Source organism: Sinocyclocheilus rhinocerous, unplaced genomic scaffold (assembly GCF_001515625.1).
Source record: "Sinocyclocheilus rhinocerous isolate Xijiao unplaced genomic scaffold, SAMN03320098_v1.1 scaffold46, whole genome shotgun sequence".
Taxonomy (NCBI): Eukaryota; Metazoa; Chordata; class Actinopteri; order Cypriniformes; family Cyprinidae; genus Sinocyclocheilus; species Sinocyclocheilus rhinocerous.
In genome coordinates this window covers 175,454-195,461 of record NW_015633191.1, presented here as the reverse complement: position 1 = coordinate 195,461, position 20,008 = coordinate 175,454, and the positions used below count along the sequence as shown (strand labels likewise).

Genomic DNA, 20,008 nt, shown 5'->3' with positions numbered 1-20,008 from the left:
TTTAACCTCTTAAGACCCGGCAAAACATTTTAGGAAAAAATTAGTATTTTTTCATGTCATTACATTGTTTAGAGCATTAAAAAAAAATGTAAATTTTTAAAAAAAAATTATATTTCATTCATAAGTTATGCTACGGACTTTTTTTTTAAAAAGTAAAAAGACATGAATGAACATGCATAGGCAAAAATCACCAATACATTTTTCTTTTCAGGATTTTTTTTTAACTCTGTATAAGAAACCCCATAACATTTTCCTGAGATGTTGATTTATGACAAGCAGTTTAAAAATTAGTCAGATTTAAATGATAATTACAAAATATTATTATATTTCCATAAGAGTGTCACTAAAGTAATATCATACATTTTTGAAGACCAAGGAGAGGGAGTGGTCATGGTTAAACATCCAAACATCTAGTATCTCTGAAAAGCCCTGAATGTGCTCTGTACAGGACATCCAGACTTAAAACTGTGGCATGTATAGTCTCAGAGAAATTCACTAAAATATAATGTTGCCATATGAGGATGCAGGGTCTCAGGAGGTTAAAGCTAGCTGTTTTGTAGAACATCACAGTTATATATGATATAAGAATAGTAAGGCCTATAGATAGGGAGTATGCGTTATTTAAGAAAAATATAATATTTTCAGAAGGACATGGCAAAACACCCCCAGGGGGCATGGCTTCATTAGGCTACTGTAGTTACTCTGTCCTGAACATCAAATCCTTTGTTTTTCCATCAAATGTATAGTTACTAGGTGGTTGAATAAAAATATTTGGACTTTATATTTAAAAATCACATCAAGTCAGAATCAGGTAGCTAGTTAGCTAGGCAGTTAACATCAGCTAACAATATTTTTCAAATAGGCTATTATAATTTTGTAATTCATAATTATTGATTATATTCTTTTTAATTTCAAGCTAAAACTGCCTGTACTCTGATTTTGCTGTAAATGTATAAAGCAAATTGTTTTGTCAGATTGGTACAAATTACATTTTGGTTAAAAAATCTAATAACATGAAACTCTGGACATTTTTCATACTTGGTTTATAATTTATGTCATTGTCACTAAAACTATGATAACTGTTCTGGACACATTTAACTTTTGTTTCACAAAAAAAAATTAATAAAATACAATTACACAGTCCTAAAGGGGGCGTTTCCTCCAACTCTACCCTAGTACTATAATAAAAGCATGGTTATTTTTCGTAAGGGATCTGACTAACGATTAAGCAATAAAGCATTTGAAAACAATACTTTCTATACGTTAAAGCCTGCATGCAATAACAAATTATCTAACAAACATCGTGAAATAAAAATGAAAAATAAGGTACTTATGCTGACGGGGATAAAGGTATAAACGCTATAACCTGATAGAAGCACACGATCCGCTCGACAGAGCATGCGCGAAATCATGAGGACCGACGTGTTTATCGTCTTGATGCTGCGCAGACGCACTGAAGGAGAAACAGGGGAACTGAATTCTCCTGAGCAAGTCTCAAGGCGTAAACATGGCGGAAGAAACGGTCAAAAACGGTCAAGGGTCCGATGACAACATGACAACGACTGAATACTGCAAGCGGCTGCAGCAGTGGATGTGGCGCTATTACAGTGGTTATGTGAGCTGGCAGCTGGGTGCTCATGTCCGCGCCGCTCTTTCCTCCGCCTCAGTTCGGTTGCCAGGCACCCGGCGGCAGCTCCACATCTGCGTGTGCCGCGACGCCCGCTGACATCGCCGCTTGGTATAACCAGATGAGCAGCCCACCATCCATCCGTTCAGCAGCCACTGCCTCATCCAGCACTGCTGAGAGAGGACCAGCACAGCCTGCAGGTAGCTGTCAATCCAGTGCTTCGAGGAGACGGAGTATTTAGTTGCTTCATTAAACACGCTAACAAACGCTAATGAAGAATTGGAATAAATGTACCTTTTATGTACCTGTATCTCCATAATCCCCCATCATATGTACTTTTAGTATTATATATCCAGTTCCGAAGTAAATGGAAAATTGCAGTGTAAATGCATTTATGCCATCTCTGAGCAGCATCAGACAGTCTGTGTAAAGACACCTAACTGCCAGTTTAGAAGCGCTTCTGTGCCACCTTTGCCATGTAAACTTGGCGTTGGAGAACTATTTGTCTCAGTATCGTAGTCATGTAGTACCTGCAGTAGTACAGGTATATGCAGTGCGGACCAAAAGTCTTACACCACATTTAAGATCAAACAGATTTACAAATAAAATCTGTTAAAGTCCCCCTGTAGTCAAATATTTCATCCCTTAAAACTTATCTTTGATCAATTCAAACCGTATTTCTGGGTCAGCCTTTGGGAAACTACAGTTTTAAGGAGAAAATACTCCGCAATGGTGTTGATTAATAGATTGGCACATGGTTTGTCTAAAGGCATATTAAAAACACCATATAGACAAATAAACAACATAAAAAACTTGATTTTCACTACAGGGGGACTTTAAATAAAATTAAGATGATAAAATATTTCCTAAAATATGTGATACTGTAAAAGCCTTGACACACAATGACACCTGTGAACCAGCTACTGTGTCACAGCACAGCACCTATAGAGGCCAACCTTAATTTACATGGCACATAGTATCTTTTACTGGAAAAATTGCACTTAATTGTACACTTAATTTGCCTTTCTGCATACATCACCAATCAGATGTAAGCAAATTTGTGACACTGATGTGAACTCTGTAGAAAAGGTCTGATTTTCTTAAATCTGTTGAAGCATTGAAGTTAGGTTCTAACTTCATGGTCCTCACTTCATCCTTTGTTCTTTCAGGTAGAGAGTACACCATCCCCTCCGCTCTCCGTAGATTTCTGGCTGAAACTGTGGATTTCTTCATTCTCTTCTGTTTTAAGGCAACCATAGTGTTGTGGATCATGCATCTCAGTGGAATGAAGTGAGTCGAGAACGTGTTGAGAACAAGAAAGGAATTGATCCAGTATGAATTATCCTTCTTGAATCATGTAGTTATAGATGTACTGTTGTATATATAATATCACAGTTTCCACAAGTTATTAAGTAGCACAACTGTTTTAAACATTGATAATGTTTTTTCAATTCAGCATATTAGAATGATTAATGAAGGATCATGTGACACTAAAGACTGGTGTATTGATGCTGAAAATTCAGCTTTGCATCACAGGAATAAAATACAATAAAATAGAAAAAAATATTTTAAATGCAAATTCTTTTACATAGTTTTACTATTTTTACTGTATTTTTTTGTAAAAAAGAGACTTCTTTCATATACATTAAAAAATCTTACAGATTCCATACTTTTGAACATAGTGTATATACAGTATATACAGTACATTGTATGAAAGTTCATGTAACTTTGATCTTGTGAACAGAGATATCTCCAAGTTCATGATGCAGTTTATCGTGGAAGAGATTGATGAGGACACATCACTGGAGGACCTGCAGAAGATGATGGTCGTGGCTTTAGCATACAGAGTCCTAGTGTGTGTCTATGAAGTGAGTGAGCATCTTTCATGTTGTGAAAGCCACAATTACAAGCCTTGTCTCTCAATCTGTTTTTAATTTACAGTTTTAGATCGGTTTTATCAGAAAAATAAATAATCAGTCATTTTAGCCTTGTCATATTTTCACTTAGTAGCAGCATTTGGTTGAAAACTCTGTAGTCTAAAAGTGATTTGAATGAGTTATGAGTTTATATTTTTAAACAGCCCACACATTTCCTTCAGTCTGTGTTCTGTCTTCATCTGCAGATCATCTGTATTTGGGGAGCTGGAGGTGCCACTCCGGGAAAGTTCCTGCTGGGGCTTCGAGTCGTCACATGTGATACGACAGTCCTAGTGCAGCCGAATCGGGTTTTGGTGGTACCGGCATCCAGTGTCAGCTTTTCTGCGTGAGTTATGCGTATATTTATAATGCTGTGGCCATATACAGTATATATTAGGGCTGAATGATTATGACAAAATTTCCTTGAAATTATATGAAAATAAACAGGCTGAAAACACTCTAACTAAAAAACATTTATTGCTTTTCTATGGTGTTAAGCTTCAAATATCAGCTATACAGTGGATTGGTTTCTTATTTAAAAAATAAAAAAGTAAAAATATGCATGGTATTATAATGTTATACTAAAACTAAAATTAAAACAATGGAAAAACCCTTAGGCTGATGATACACGGGGCAACTTTTTGAGCAATTTTGCTGGGCAACTTTTTTTGAGCAATGTTGCTTGGGCACTTTCCCATTGAGAATGGGTAACAAATTTCTATCTGGATACTTTAGATCGGTCCGGGTGCCCTGTGTCTCACCTGGTTGCGCGTTGATGGCAACAATGCCCAAAGTTGCCCGACAACATTGCTCAAAAAGTTGCCCCGTGTATCATCAGCTTAAAGATAACCTGTAGAGAAAAAAAAGAAGCATTTTAAGCACGCAGAATAACATAAGTGGACTTTGAATGATTAATTGCTGCTTTAAACGATTACTTAATTGTGGCATCCGTAATTGTAATACATATATAGATAGATAGATAGATAGATACCAATTAACAATTTCACAGGTAGTATAATAATGCAAATGTTTTTTTGTTTTTTTGCAGCTCCACTGTACTTTATTTAAACAAAAACTTCTCCATCGCCTTCCTGTTCCCTATCTTTATCACGTTACTATTTTTCCAGCACAACAGAACTGTTTATGACGTTGTGGCTGGAACCATTGTGGTTCAGAGGAGAAGAGCCAGATGACCAGCCTGTGTGTGTCAAAATCATGTCTAATAATATCCATATAGTATTTCCTGCAGATTTGCACTAATGATCCATGTATTAAAGTCTGATCACATAGCTATTGTTTACAGCACTGAGAAATATCTGCTTTCTTAGAAAAGTGATCCCTCAACAGACAGTATTTAATGTTGAATGATGAGTGATATCAAGCTCAAGACGCGTGTTTTATGTAGACATACTTGGAAATTTCATCCGAGTGGAATGTTTCACTCTAATCACCAGCTTAATCCACAAGGTTTTCATAACTTCTCCTCAGATTCAAGCTTTACGGCCCAGACAAGTCTGTTATTAATCTTACTAAAGGCAGGGAATTGAGCTCGGCATTCATTGCGTATCCTTCCTCACATGCACGCAGACGTCCGGAATGTTCCATTCCTTTTGTCAATTCAGTCAGTGGCTGATATGCCTCACGACCTTTCTCAGGATTTCTTAAAAAACCTTTTATGTGGCATATGTTTCAGTTCTGATCTTTGATATGTGAAGAGTTAAGAACTGTATTTTGAAATTCACATTATCTGCCATAAATTATTCAGCATGCTAAACACATCAGCTGTTTTGTTATATCATTGTGCATGGTTCATAAAAATATATTTGATAAGATTGACAAGATTTGATACAGTGTATTTACCACTTATGTATTTTATGCAGAAATATTGTCAAATCCATCTGGCGTGTGGCTAAATTAAATTAACTTCTCTGGGATACATTATCTTTCTCATGTTCTAACTAGTGTTATTTTAGATACTATTATGTTTTTCATTAATATTTTGAATTAGTTTTTTTACCCAGTTTTGCTTTAATTTTAGTTAGTTATTTTTTGTGTATTTTTGTCATTGTATTAATTATTGTTTATTTATTTATTTTAAATATGTGTGTAGTTTTAAATAAATGTTTTAGTTATTTTAGTGCATCAAATTAAACTAAATGAAAATGAAAAATGTTGCCTTGTCAACTAGTTGAAATAAAGTTTTATTATTATTTAACTTTACTTAACATTTATTTTATTTCAAGTAACTAAAGTTTTTTTTTAATGGTTTTAGTTAACTATAATAACTGCTCATATCATCTCAGTATAGGGTTAAGAATGATAAAATGGATTAAGTATGAACCTATGCATATTTAAAACAAAAAAATACTTCATCAAATTAAACTAAATGAAAATGAAAAATGTTGCCTTGTCAACTAGTTGAAATAAAGTTTTATTATTATTTAACTTTACTTAACATTTATTTTATTTCAAGTAACTAAAGTTTTTTTTTTATGGTTTTAGTTAACTATAATAACTGCTCATATCATCTCAGTATAGGGTTAAGAATGATAACATGGATTAAGTATGAACCTATGCATATTTAAAACAAAAAAATACTTATTGATAACCACTAGGTGGTGATATGTGTTCGTAAACGCAAGCTGGAACCCTAATTTGACAATCACAGTGGGGAGTTTTTCGAAACGCAAAGCCAATGTCCTTTGGCATGGTTCAGTTACACAGTCACAGTCCATAGATAGTGACAGTCCACACATTCTCACAAGCAGAAAATGATTCCAAGCTGATCACATACCGATCAGGCAAAAACTGTGAAATTGCACTGTTCTGGTAAGAATGACTCAACATTGATTTAGATATTTGAAATAAATATTACATCCATAACCATAAGGGCTGTTTTTTGTCTTCCTGTTTTTGCCCTTTCTGGTCTCTCTGAGTCCGGAGGTCTTGGAGTCCCAGGGGCAGTTCCCCGTAATCAAAACCTTGTGGACCAAATTAAGAAAACAGACTCAAGGCGTTGTCTTAGGACATGGATGTACATGCCAACTTTCACACACTTACTGATAAAGCAAGGTTTTGGCATGGTTTTGAACAAATACCACGAGATGATACTGATGAAGTTAATCTGAAAATACATTATTAATTTGTAGTTGTAGTAATTTTTTTTTGTTTTGTTTTTACACCAGTGGTACTTAAAAGGTACCATCAGTGATTATTCCTCATAAAAACGATGTTTATATAAAGAAAGGATAAATATCTAAAGTACACTCACATGAGAGGTACTCCAGTGGAGTAACTCCACTCATATAACCTAATAAAAGCTGATTTACTTTACATGAAGCAGGTCACCTCATGTAGGCAGCCATTTTAAAATCACATGATCAGCCGAATACTATTCACTTGATCTTAAAAGACTCTCTCCCTTATTATTGGACACTTTCACTTGCAAAAGAAATGAATCAAGATTAGCTGCTTTAGTACGTTTTTACAACCAAATCACTAACCATAAACTTTTTCACAAATACGGATCCACACCACTAGGTGTCAGTTTAAGTCTAAGACTTGTGCATTTTTAACACAGAAACCCAGGATCATAGACACACACAACATGTTTTTACATACTTTCACAGTTAAAAATAAAATTTAAAAAATGTAAACGTCATTGGAAGCATATGGTGTTCTGTTTTTCATTTAAGAGAATGTCTCGCTCTCTTTTTTTGTGTGGTTTGCCAGCTTTCCTCAGACACAACGTATCTACTCACCCACAGCCCCACCCATCTGTCTGCCCCTCATCTCTAACATGAATTTTATTGGGTTGCACATCTGGTTTGGCTGTCCAGCAGTGCTTGGCAAGGCCACTGGGTTCACAGCTGCTGGCTCTTCCAACATCCGCTTCAGCCGGGATTCTGGTAAAGCCGTCCCCATGGATAGTAGGCTACTTCACCCTGCTGAGAGGAATGATTGGCGGGCTCAAGACAACTTGATACGGTTGTTTTGTTTGCCACTGAGCCACAGCGTAGCGCAGCCTGGAACTGACAGCATGGTGAAATTATTAGTTGCATTAGTCTTGATTTCCAATATGAAAACCAGACACTTAAAAATATAGTGCCACAGGAGCATCATCTGAGTGGTTAAAGTGTTGGACTTAAAGCCCAGTGGAGTTTCCAATGCAGATTTGAACCTTGCTTGTAGCATATGGCATATTAAAAAGCTGATTTCTCAGTGATAATAATGTTAGATGAGAGTCACATCATCACAGGATAGCTATAAAGAGTTATACTGTAGCTCACTATTACTATGAATGTGTTTATTATGAATGTGTTTTGGTTTTCTGTGATTCTTCAGCTGTAATTTTAATGATTCAAAAACATCACACAGTCTCTGATGAATTTTATTATTTATTATTATATATACCTTACCATTCAGAAGCTTGGAGTCGGTAAGTTTTTTTCATGTTTTGGAAGTAAGTCTCTTATGCGCACTATAGGGCTCACAAGTAATATTGTGAAATATTACAATTTAAAATAACTTTTCGGCAACCGTTACTCCATTCTTTGATTAAAATAATGTTTTTTGAGCATTGTTTATTTAAAACTGAATTTTACATAAATGCCTTTACGTTCACTTTTGATCAATTTAATGCGTCCTTGCTGAATAAAAGATTTTTTTTTTTAAGTCAGTTTCAATAAATGGTAAACCAAGTGTTTAGGATTTAAAAAAAATTTTTTTTTTTAGATATTTTGCTTCATAATGAAAAGGCCCTCTTGCTACTGACAATTAACAAGAAAAATCTGACATAGGTAAACCTGAAAATCAGTTTGAAACACTTAACTAACCCTAATTAGGGAACTTGACCTGTTAGTCAATATTGATAAAAAATATTTGAAAAATAATTTTGTATCTGGTGGTGTTTTACCTGTATTAAGTGCACACATTTTGTGGGAAAAACCAGATGCACTCAAACAAAGTGCATTAATCTGTTGAACAGAATAAACCGAAATCATTTCTTGCTACATAAACTTTCATGTGTCTCATTTTTGTGTTCGGTTTTTATCCCAGTACCCAAAAATCTGTGTTTTAACGTGACCCACTACCTGTGAAACAAAATTCAGTTTTATCTCTAGTAGCTACACCTGAAAACACGGCCTCATTAAAATGACTATTTTTGTGCCTTGTATTGTGTGCTGCTCTCTGTGAATCAGGAGAGACGAGCTCCTGAGGTGAGGTGAGGTGACTAATTAGGGAACTTCACCGCGAGAGGAGCTAGTGAGGATGCTTGTGACAATAACGAGCCCCGTCGACAGGAAGGAACTCTCCTGAGCTGATCCCACAGCGATCCAGAGCACTGAAAGCACAGCGGCGTATTAATGCCTCGACTTAATGAGGCCTGTTTGGGGAGTAATACAGAACAACCACCATTGTTTACAACAGGTTACATTTGGCTGACTTATTTCTTCTGATTCAAAAAGTGCACAAATCGCTTTTAATCACACTCTTATTGACAAGTGTGACAGTAACAAGCCCCGTCGACAGGAAGGAACTCTCTTGAGCTGATCCCACAGCGATCCGCAGCACTGAAAGCACAGCAGAGTATTAATGCCTCGACTTAATGAGGCCTGTTTGGGGAGTAATACAGAACAACCACCATTGTTTACAACTTTTAATCACACTCTTATTGACAATTGAATATCTGCCGGAACAGAGCACAGGGTTGTAAAATGTTATTACATTCATTTTAATAAAGTGTTCTTGCATAAGGATTAATTCAATAATGTTTTTTTTTTCTGTTGCATGGAAATGTATATATGATATGCACAGTATGTGTGTATACATATAGGTATGCATACAAAATGTACATACAAATAAGCAGTGTAAAGTAGTTTCAGTACTATGAATAAAAGAAAGCATATTTCTTACTCCTTCAATGACATTTAAGCCTTCAAAGCATAAAGCAGCCTATTCACAAGTCATCATGACCTAGGTCTAAATCTAGGTCTTATGAAAAAAATATTTTCTACTGAGCAAACATGCCAATGAAATTGCAATGCATAAATTTGAGTTTTTTACTTTTTGCCCACAGAAACAGTTATTTGTCTTTGTGCAGAGATATTTCACAGGTTTAAAACACACCTAAAACAACACATTTTAATTATAACCATCAAAGCAAAGCTGAATTTTCAGCAGTCATTACTGCAGTCTTCAGTGTCACATTTGTTATCATTAAAAATGTTCAAAACAGTTGCTTAATGTTTTTGTGGAAACGGTACATTTTTGTCAGGATTCTTTGATGAATAGAAAGTTCAAAAGAACAGCATTTATTTTAATATAATTAAATGTCTTTGCTAAATAAAAAAAAAATACGAATGTCTCTCTTTCTCTTACTGTCTCCAAACTTTTGAACAGTAGTGTACATTTATATACACCAGCATATGTTGAGGTCATTGTTGAAATGGTGCTGCTGTGAAATGCACAGTACCAGGCAAAGAGGCTTTATGACCCTGGTTGCATTCATTCTGGTTCACCACCTGCTGCTACTACCAACCAACCAATGACTGATCAATATCCAACAACCACAGTCGATTAAAAAGCTTCCTCTGGTATCAGAACTGTGGCATAGCGCCAAGTTTGATGAATGAACAACACAGCACAGTCATTTTGAGGATAATCCATGGATTTTCCACTTCCTTTCAGAATGGAAAATTGTGTCCCTGTCTTCTCTGCTCTGTGTGGAGTCTTTAAATAGCCTCCATTAATCCTTATGCATACATAATCATCAGCTCTCTGCCATTTTATCACTCTAAGAGCGTAAATCACCAATGAAGCCAAAGCCATAAATTACAAGCAGCCCATCTTGCAGATTCCTGCACTTTCCTTCCGAAACTGAAAGGCAAGAGTCGTTAAGATGAGGTCTAATCGGGTTTCCTACAGTGGGACAGAAGGAGAATTAAAGTGTCTTTCAAACAGAAGTCATGCTGTGTTTGAAAGAACCGCACTGCTGCTGTATGCTGATACAGCTGTGGTGAAGTTTGAATTGAGTGACCATGTGACGATTTTCCAAACCGGCGAGAGTCAGTATTTTCCTCAGACACATGTGGTGCGCTAAACAGCTTTATTCAAGTTTGATATTCACTCACATTCTAAGCAGGAATCACGCACAGTGGATTTACTGCAGACATGAAGATGCGCCGCTCCACTGTGATAGTCACACATGGGTCAGGCTTTGCTGAGGTCCCGCTGAGATCCAGAGAGCTCTGTGAAGTTTCTGGAGAGGAGACTCTGCAGTTGTTGCCTTCCACACAATGAGATTCGTAAAGGTTTTAGCTGTAATTGAGTCTTGAGTGGGCCGAATGCAAAGTGAAAGGAGAATGGGAGAATCATTGCATATTCTGTCTGATGTTTAGACATGGAATTTGGTGAGTGAAAATTGTAGATGAGTTTGTTTCTTCATCAGGAACAGATTTGGAGAAATTTTGCACAATTTTCTCAGCAATGGCAATTTTTTTTTTTACTGTTTTTGCTTGTAAACATTGCTTGATTTGTGCATATTTCTCTCTTCACTGGAGAATGTAATATGGATATTGATAATATTGGACTCTCATTCTAATGGCACCCATTCACTGCATAGGATTCATTGGTGAGCAAGTGATGTCATTCTAAATTTCTCAGAATCTGTTCCAATGAGGAAACAAACTCATTTACATCTAAACTATTTCTTTAAAGATTATATTTTTGTTCTATTCTATTCTATTAGTGATTAAAAAAAACATTCATACAACAGTTCTGGTCCTCAAACTTAGGCTAATTCGCCGAGCTCATATAGCAGTCGAACAGCACAGATTTGTTTGAAACCCTCTGCTAGTCTGCGTTTGGTGGCGATTTTTTTTAGTGATTCTTTCTGCAGGTTAGAACGTTATGCCATAGGTGGCGACAAGTGACTGTATTTCAATGTTATGGATACAATTGAGTCATTGAATCATTCATTCAAACGATTCGAAACACTGATTCATTCAGGAATGCCTTTGTGTGTTGCTCATTTGCATCGATTCTGCTGTGGCTTTGTTTGGAAATATTTCGGAACAAAATAGACGAACATAACTGGCAATATTGTGTATAAAATGTAAGTTACTCAATATTAACCTCTTGTTTATTGAACTATAAAAGCATATTGAATAAAATCACATGCACTATTGTGTTGTTAGATAAACTTTGCAGGACACCAGCCCTCCAGGACCGAGTTTGGGCACCCCTGGTTTAGACCATACTTTTTTAGGAGGGAGTTGCCCCCCTGTGGAACTGGGTCTGCAAGAACCTTGTAAAACTTCAGAAATACGTTCTTTTATCTACTAGCCTGCAGTTTTCAAAATGCTAATCAGCCAATAGAGAACAGATGGTAACTGGAGGTAGATTTGTAGCTCTGAGGCAGCCCTAGCACATTCTGTCTGATGCTAACTAAGGTCAGCTCGCTTGACACATACACAGGGAGCATATATTATCTGCTCACAGTATGCATAAATAGTAGGCACTGCTGTTTGTTTAAAAGGATTGCCCTCTTCTAAGAGTTCTGGAAAGAAGCCAAACATGCCAATCAATGCAAAGGCCTCATAAAGCAGACATATTGGTTTGTCCTTTCAGGTCATAACCTCAGAATGCTTCTAATATTTTTTAAGTAAGTACTGATGGTTGCATATCAAAAGACCAACAGGTGGCACTATTCAGGTGGTTTGGGCCTACAGATATTTTACTGCTAACACATCGACCTGTGGCCTGTATCACGAAGCCGGTTTCAGTTTTTACCCAGTTCGCGTTTAGTTTGAGCAAACTCCGGAGCAGGTTTTATTCTGGGTTAGAGTTCGCAAACCCAAAATGGACCAATCAGCTGAGAGCAAATTCACATATATCTGATGAAATAAAGCCACTCCTCCATCTCACGCTTCAAATTAAAGCAAAGAGTTTTAGAGACAAAATTGCCAGACTTTTGCAGCTACGTATTTATTATATTTTGTATTATATCAATTATAATTGTTTATAACTCATATAATATATATAATATATCATATAATTATTATATGAAGTGACAATTAATTTCAATTTATCAATTTAAATATACAAATAGATAAGATTTAATATAACCAACTTTTAAAATGATTACATTTGTTTTCCTTTTGAGCCCTGTGTGTAACTATATAAATAATTAAATTCAGTTGATTCATTTGCATAGTCATATATTTTCCTTCTGCTGCCTTCTCAAACTTTTGCTGCAGCAGCAGTATTTATTCCTGCCTTGTACATGCATTTAAATTCATTATATTTTTAATTACGACATCTCTTAGTCTTCAGCAAAAAAGTTAATTGCGCCGACTCTCGCGAGAAGTGAATCAAACTGACCCTTTGCTGACGCTCACCACATGTGCCGTGTGATTGACGGTGTGTTCCAAACGGGATATATCGCCCTCCGAAGGGCACTTCGAATGAAGGATTTCGAAGGGTACAACTGATGGACACTTCGGGCTCCCATGATCCTTTGCGCAGATTCTGCATGATGACGGCGCCTCTGTGTGGGCACATGATGATGACGCAGAAGGGCACTTCAAGAAACAGTTGTTTGGTCTCCTACACCCTTCAACCCTTCGAAGCTCTCACGCCAGAGGGTAAACACTTTGAAGGGATTAGGGCATATGGATGAGCCCTTCCGAATAGAATGCAGGGTGACTGTTTGCTGCACGTGTCACACTTTCAGGTGCACACACTCCGGAGTTAATCAAACTCTGGATCAAACTCTGAGTTGACTGAGAATTTTATATCAAGCTTTGTGAGCCCGCTGAACCTGATCTAAACCAGGTTGGATTTGTTTGGTTTTGTCAACTCTAAACTTACTCCGAAACTCTGAGTTTGTTAATCTCGCTTCGTGCTACAGGCCACTGGGGTTCATTTCCCACAAGCAACTATGGTAGCAAGTTCCAATAGGGCTCAATGTTTTTTTTTGGATAAGTCTCTGAACATACATTAAACAAGATAGAAACATTTATTTAAATGGATGAATATGTTTAAAAACTTGTTTTTAGAAAATATGTCTAAAAATAATTGTAATACAATTTTTTATAAAAAATTGCTTTAAACAAAATATAACAACAATGTTGCTTTATGCTAAAATAATTTCAATTGTGTAAGGGAAAAATTAAACTTAGGCTACTTCAAGATTCTTATATTTACAAAAAAGTTGTAATATGTTGGTTTACCAAATAAAAAGGACAGCACTTTTAGAGTTTCATTCCCTAATCTGATGTGAATATAAGTATTGGGACAATTAAAATGTAAAAGTTTAAAAGCTAATATTTAGTTGTGGATCCCTTGCATGCAATCACAGCAGTGAGTCTGCCACCCAAAGACATCACCAGACTCTTGGTTTCATCCATTGAAATGCTTTTCCCAGCTTTTAATACAGACAATTTTAACCGTTGCTTGGTATGGGGAGTTTCTGCCTTTAGTCTCCTCTTTAGCTGGTGAAATTCATGTTCACTAGGATATAAATCTGGAGACTGACTTGGGCAATCTAATACCTTCCATTTCTTTGCCCCGATTCCAACTCCTTGACTGAGCTAGCAGTGTGTTTTAGGTTACTGTCCTGTTGCAATATGAAGCACTTTCTGTGAGTCTTGTGGTATTTTCTTGAACATTGGTAGCCAAGATGTTTTTGTACACTTCTGCATTCATTCTGCTATCACCATCATTCGTTAAGTCATCAATAAAGTTGAGAGAGCCTGTTCCAGAGGCAGCTATGGATGCCCACGCCATGACACCACCTCCACCATGCTTCACAGATGAGCTTACGATTATTTGCAGTTCCTTTCTTTTTCTCCACACTTTTGCTTTCCCATCACTTAGATAATAAATAATCTTTGTCTCATCTGTCCATGAAACTCTGTTCCAAAACTCTATTGGCTCACAATTTGAGCTTTTTTGCAAACTCTAATCTTGCCTTTCTACGTTTGTTGCTGATCAGAGGTTTGCATCTTGCTGTGTAGCCTCTGTAATTCTGCTGTTGAAGTCTCCTCCGGACAGTAGATTGTCAGAGCTTTCTGGAGGTTGTTGGTGATTTTACAGAAACTTATTTTAGGGTCCTTTTTTTTTTTTTTTACAGCTTTTATGATTTGTCTGTCATCAACGGCTGTTGTTTTTCTCAGCCGACCAGGTCATTGTTGGTTCCTGTAGTTGCTGGTGGTTTCTTTCTTTTTTAGGACATTCCAAACTGTTGATTTCTCCATGCCCATTGTTTTTGATATAGTTTTGTCTCATATTAATCTTTTAATCATATTTACAGATTTCTTGACTCCACAGCAAAAAGAGCATTTTTGCCTTTACTGTCCCAAGTCCCAATATGTATTTATAATTTCAAATTGAGTGTTAATGCAACTACAATCCAAGTTTGTTCTAACTTTATTAAAAGTATGTCAACTTTTATGTCAAATTCAAACATTTATATTTATAAGCATTTTAAAATTTAGATTTAAAACAATACAATAAGAACAGTAAAATAATGAGAATAAATTACCAATCAAATTAAATTAGTATTAACAAAATTAATTTGTACTAAAAAGGTGGCACAGAAGAACACTTGTTGTATTTTCAGACATTTAATGAGGCTCAGAGGTGGCATGGTTACAATTAAAATCATAAATTCATGTTGAGATGAATGTTTTAAATATAACATTTTGAATATAGAAATATTAAATTATTTAAATAATTGAAATGATACTTTAAAAATGAAACTAAAACTGCCAGTAGGTGATGGCAAGTCACTGATTTTATCACTTAATCATTCAATTGATTCGTTCAAAAGGCCGAATGAAAGGAATGAAATGAATGGGTAATTGGATCAGTGACTCACTGGATTCGTTTAAAAACACACGTACATTCATAAACGAAACATGGCTGTGTTAGTTTGGAGATGCCAGCGGCACAGCTGTGATTTTGTTTGAAGCTATTTTCATTGATGAAATAGAGCAAAATCAGGCAACAGTGTTAAAGGCTAGTCAGACAATGTAAGTCACTTAATATTTACTTCTTGTTTATTGAACTGTTTTTTTGAAATTTGAAATTTTACATTTGCAAACACCCTTAATAATCATTAAAAACTGTTACTCATCTTAGTTCATCGCGATCTCACAAAGTTCCATTATAATCAATGAAGCTCCCTAGACTGTACAATGAATCGCTTATTTACATCGTGTCTACACTTTTGTTTGTTATAATAAGAGGATTCATGAGCTTACATAACTCAGCACTGAACAAAACGCTGTGAGCAGTGAGTGAATTCTGATTAACATTGTGTTTGAGGAATCAACAGATATGTCTGTGATACATTACTCAACACTGCAAAAACTCATTGTAGAAACCTTTGGCCTTGTCCACACTAAGGCTGCTTTCACACTAGCATTTTGTTGTGCACCTGGGTTCGATTGACGTTAGAGTTCGATACGTTTGGATGATGTGAACGCTTCCGAACTCGGGTGCGCACAGCAGATGCTTTCCAGATGAAGCAATCTTTAACAGACATCTTGCAGATGTGCGTGTGCTATCTGGGCAGATTTAAACTCTAACCATGTCATGTCTTTACATTTTATCGTTGACATGACATGTGAACATGTAAAGCAACATTTCATTAAATGTTAAGTCAATCAACATTCTCATGCTGGTGGATTTATTCTGTTTGCATATGATAACAGTTTTTCATAAGCACCAGATCCAATTTTCCCTCAGCTTAGTGGATGTCTTCCATTGTGTCTGATCCAGAGTCTTTGAAAATGTCTTTGAGAGGAGATATGAGGCATTTTGAGGCTGGCTGTGGAAGAACAAATGCTCAGTGGATCTTTGTTTAAACTATTTAGTAGTGTTTCAGGGTTTGACGTAGCACTTCTTACAGTTGTCTGAATAAATGGGAGCTTATGCCCATAACAGCTTCAGCTGTCAGGCCCCCGTGGCAACAGCCATCAGGTGCCTGCTGAAACCCAGCCTGAAATGGACCTGAAGGCTGTCCGGCGTACGTTCTTTCATTCCTTCGCAGATGTTTTTCACAATCTGGGTGAGATTAGTATAAAACAGACAAGAGAACAGCAGGATAGTCAAAACAGAGGAAAAACATTTCACATTGTGTAACGCATAAAGTGACGGAACAGCCTGCGCTAAATCTAAAGAGTTTAGCACTGAATAGGTGTCCGACTGTGTGTTTTCAACAGTCTGCAGTGACCGTGTGTGTCAGCACTGCCCTGGACACCAGATACCATTGATTTACTACCTTCCTCACAGCTCCTTGGAGCAGAAACCTCATTGGCTGTCTGCATCTCCAGTGTCAGAGGCTCCTCAACCAATCAGAGGACCTGTGGGCCACAAATATCTGAAGTAGTAATAATGTGGAATCTGCTGCCTCAACTGTAAAGCTGTCAGCTGTAAAGTGTAATTCTAAAAGCACTTGCTAGAGAGAGCGTAGGAGGAAGAGGGCAAAAAAAAAAAAAAAAAGAGGGGAAGAACTAAACACTCGATGACAGGGCTACATTTTATGTAGTGAGGCTGTGGACTGAATTCAATACGTACACATGCAAAAAGCAAAGAACGCTATAAAATTAATTCTAGACAGTTTGTCTGTCTGTCTGTCTGTCTATCTATTGATTGTCTGTCTGTCTATCCATCTCTCTGTCTGTATATCTATTGATTGTATGTCTGTCTGTCTGTCTGTCTGTCTATCTATCTATCTATCTATCTATCTATCTATCGTCTGTCTGTCTGTCTGTCTGTCTGTCTATCTATTTATCGTCTCTCTCTATTTATTGTCTGTCTGTCTATCTGTTTTTATATCTGTCGGTCTGTCTATATCTGTATCTCTCTATCTGTTCGTCAAGTCACCTTTATTAATATAGCGCTTTATACAATACAGATTGTGTCAAACAGCTTTACAGTGTTAAACAAAAAAAAAAACGTGCTGATAATGCAAAAGGACAATAGAAAACAGTCAGTTTTTCAGTTAAATTCGGTTCATCATTGATTCAGTGATGTCATCTGGGTATTGTTAAAAACATTTCGATACCTTTGAGACTGGTTCCTGAACAATACTTTTTTTGATACCAATTTATAAAATAAAAACTTTAATTTTTTCAGACGTTTTTACAGACTCAAAGACTAATCTCCTGAGCCACTGCACAAAGGAACAAAAAAAGCACAAAGGAACCAAATGTAACCAACACAATAAATCAGTGCAAATAGTTTTAATAAAGTTCAAATAGTTTTCAGTTTCCACATCTTTTAGGGTGCGTTTACACTAGCGCGTTTTCCTTTTAAAACGAATAGCTCAGACAGAATCATCATTTGTATTCATTTCCCACTGATGAACATTAGCTGCCTGCTTCTAGCGCTGTCTGCCTGTGTTTTCTCTTTCACGATCTCTGTTCTGACTTAGAGGAAGTTCATTCGCTGCTCATATGTCAATCATATTACGCGTTAATTACATGTCCTGTCTCCGGAGACGAATGTCCATTACACTTCCGCATTCAGTTCTGTAAATAAGAAACCCAGAAAAACATTACGGATGAAACATGAACCTAATAAACACACAGTTACGACAGTATATGATTTGTATTTGTGATTTTCATGAGATTCTGCCTAGTTTCATAACAATACAGGGTGTTTACATGAGAAAAGCTAAGCAGGTGTTGCTTGATCCAGATTAGCCTGATATAAGCTACAATTAACATATTTCAGCAACATTATATGGCCAAAACACACATTAGATCGCAATCGGTTAGTTTACAAACAGTTATTACAGTTATTAAGTTATTACAGTTATGAAGTTATTACAAACATTCAATGGTGGTTTTTGGTCGTGTAGTGTGGACAGAGATCTTTTCTGAAACATAACGTTAGTGGAAACGGCAGTATGGACAAGGAACACTTTAATTTAAAAAGCTGTTTTAAAACGAAAATGCACTAGTGTAAATGTAGCCTTACGTCTATGGGAGTCGGATGCTTACACACTACAGCCTCACTTTTGAGCCACATTGTGCATTGGCGTAAACTAGTAGGTGTGTTCGACTTGATGTGGGTGTATGAAATCAAAGTACCACGAGAGCTATAGGGCGCAGACTGCTCCATAAGCTTTCGATTCGCTCTCGCGGTACTTTAATGTCATACACCGATCAGTCTGCGCATTCTGTTTTTCCTTGATTAACCCCTTAGGTATCGAAATTTGGTACCAAGCGACAAGACATTTTTCGATATTCGATGGTATCAAGGCAATTCGGTCGGTGCCTAAAATGTATCACACTTAATACCCAGCCTTAGTCATCATCCAGCTTAGTTCAGTTCTCTTCAAATAGTGTCTGTGCAATCAAGTCAGCAATATTGCCAGAAATTGTGTCCCCCACTAAGCAAGCCAAAGGCGACAGTGGCAAGGAACCACAACTCCATCGGTGACAGAAATGGAGAAAAAAACCTTTGGAGAAACCAGGCTCGGTCGGGGGGCCATTTCTGCTCTGGCCAGACAAAACCAGCATGGCGTGGTTTAATTCCAGGTGTAGAGGTGACGAGGTCTTCGCTGGGGATCTGTCTCTGGGGCTCATCTAGTTGACATGGTCTCCGCTGACATTCAGGGCTGTAGAGGTTGTCTCGAGGTGCTGATCCACCATCTGAACTGGATACAGACTGGATCCGGGTGACTGCAGTGACCATCTGATCTGGATACGGACTGGATCTGGGTGGCCACGGTGATCTCGGAATAAGAATGAAACAGACTAATATTAGCGTAGATGCCATTCTTCTTATGATGTAGTGAGTACATTGGGTGTTATGGGAAGTGTTCCCGGTTCCGGTTGACCTAATTAATGCAGCCTAACAATCCTTTAACGGATTTGAATTATATGTGATAGTATGTTATTTGTATGCCAGGTTAAAGAGATGGGTCTTTAATTTAAACTGACAGACCGTGTCTGCATCCTGAACAACATTAGGTACTGTAGACCAGCTGGAGTTGTTTTATTAAGCGCACAGAGCAACCACCCGATGTTTCTGCATTTGACTTTGAGAGCATAGGTCGTAATTTAGATATATTTTTAAGATGAAAAAATGCGGTTTTACAATTGCTGGAAACATGACTTTCAAAGGAAAGGTTGCTATCAAATAGCACACCTTGGTTCCTAACTGATGACGAAGAATTGACAGCACAGCCTTCAAGTGTTAGACAGTGTTCTAGATTATTACATGCAGAAGTTTTTGGTCCAATAATTAACACCTTTGTTTTTTTTCAGAATTTAGCAGTAGGAAATGACTAGTCATCCAGTTTTTTATATCAGCTATGCATTCCGTTAGTTTTGTGAATTTGTATGTTTCATCAGGCCACGAAGAAATATAGAGCTGAGTATCATCAGCATAACAGTGAAAGCTAACACCATGTTTCTTGATGATATCTCCCAAGGGTAACATG

At 36.8% G+C, this 20,008-nt stretch overlaps 1 pseudogene; it reads left to right on the top strand.

Annotated features, from left to right (window-relative positions):
* The first annotated feature begins 1,442 nt into the window (after positions 1 to 1,442).
* On the top strand, positions 1,443 to 5,485 carry LOC107743840 (protein FAM8A1-like; annotated as a pseudogene).
* Positions 5,486 to 20,008: the final 14,523 nt, after the last annotated feature.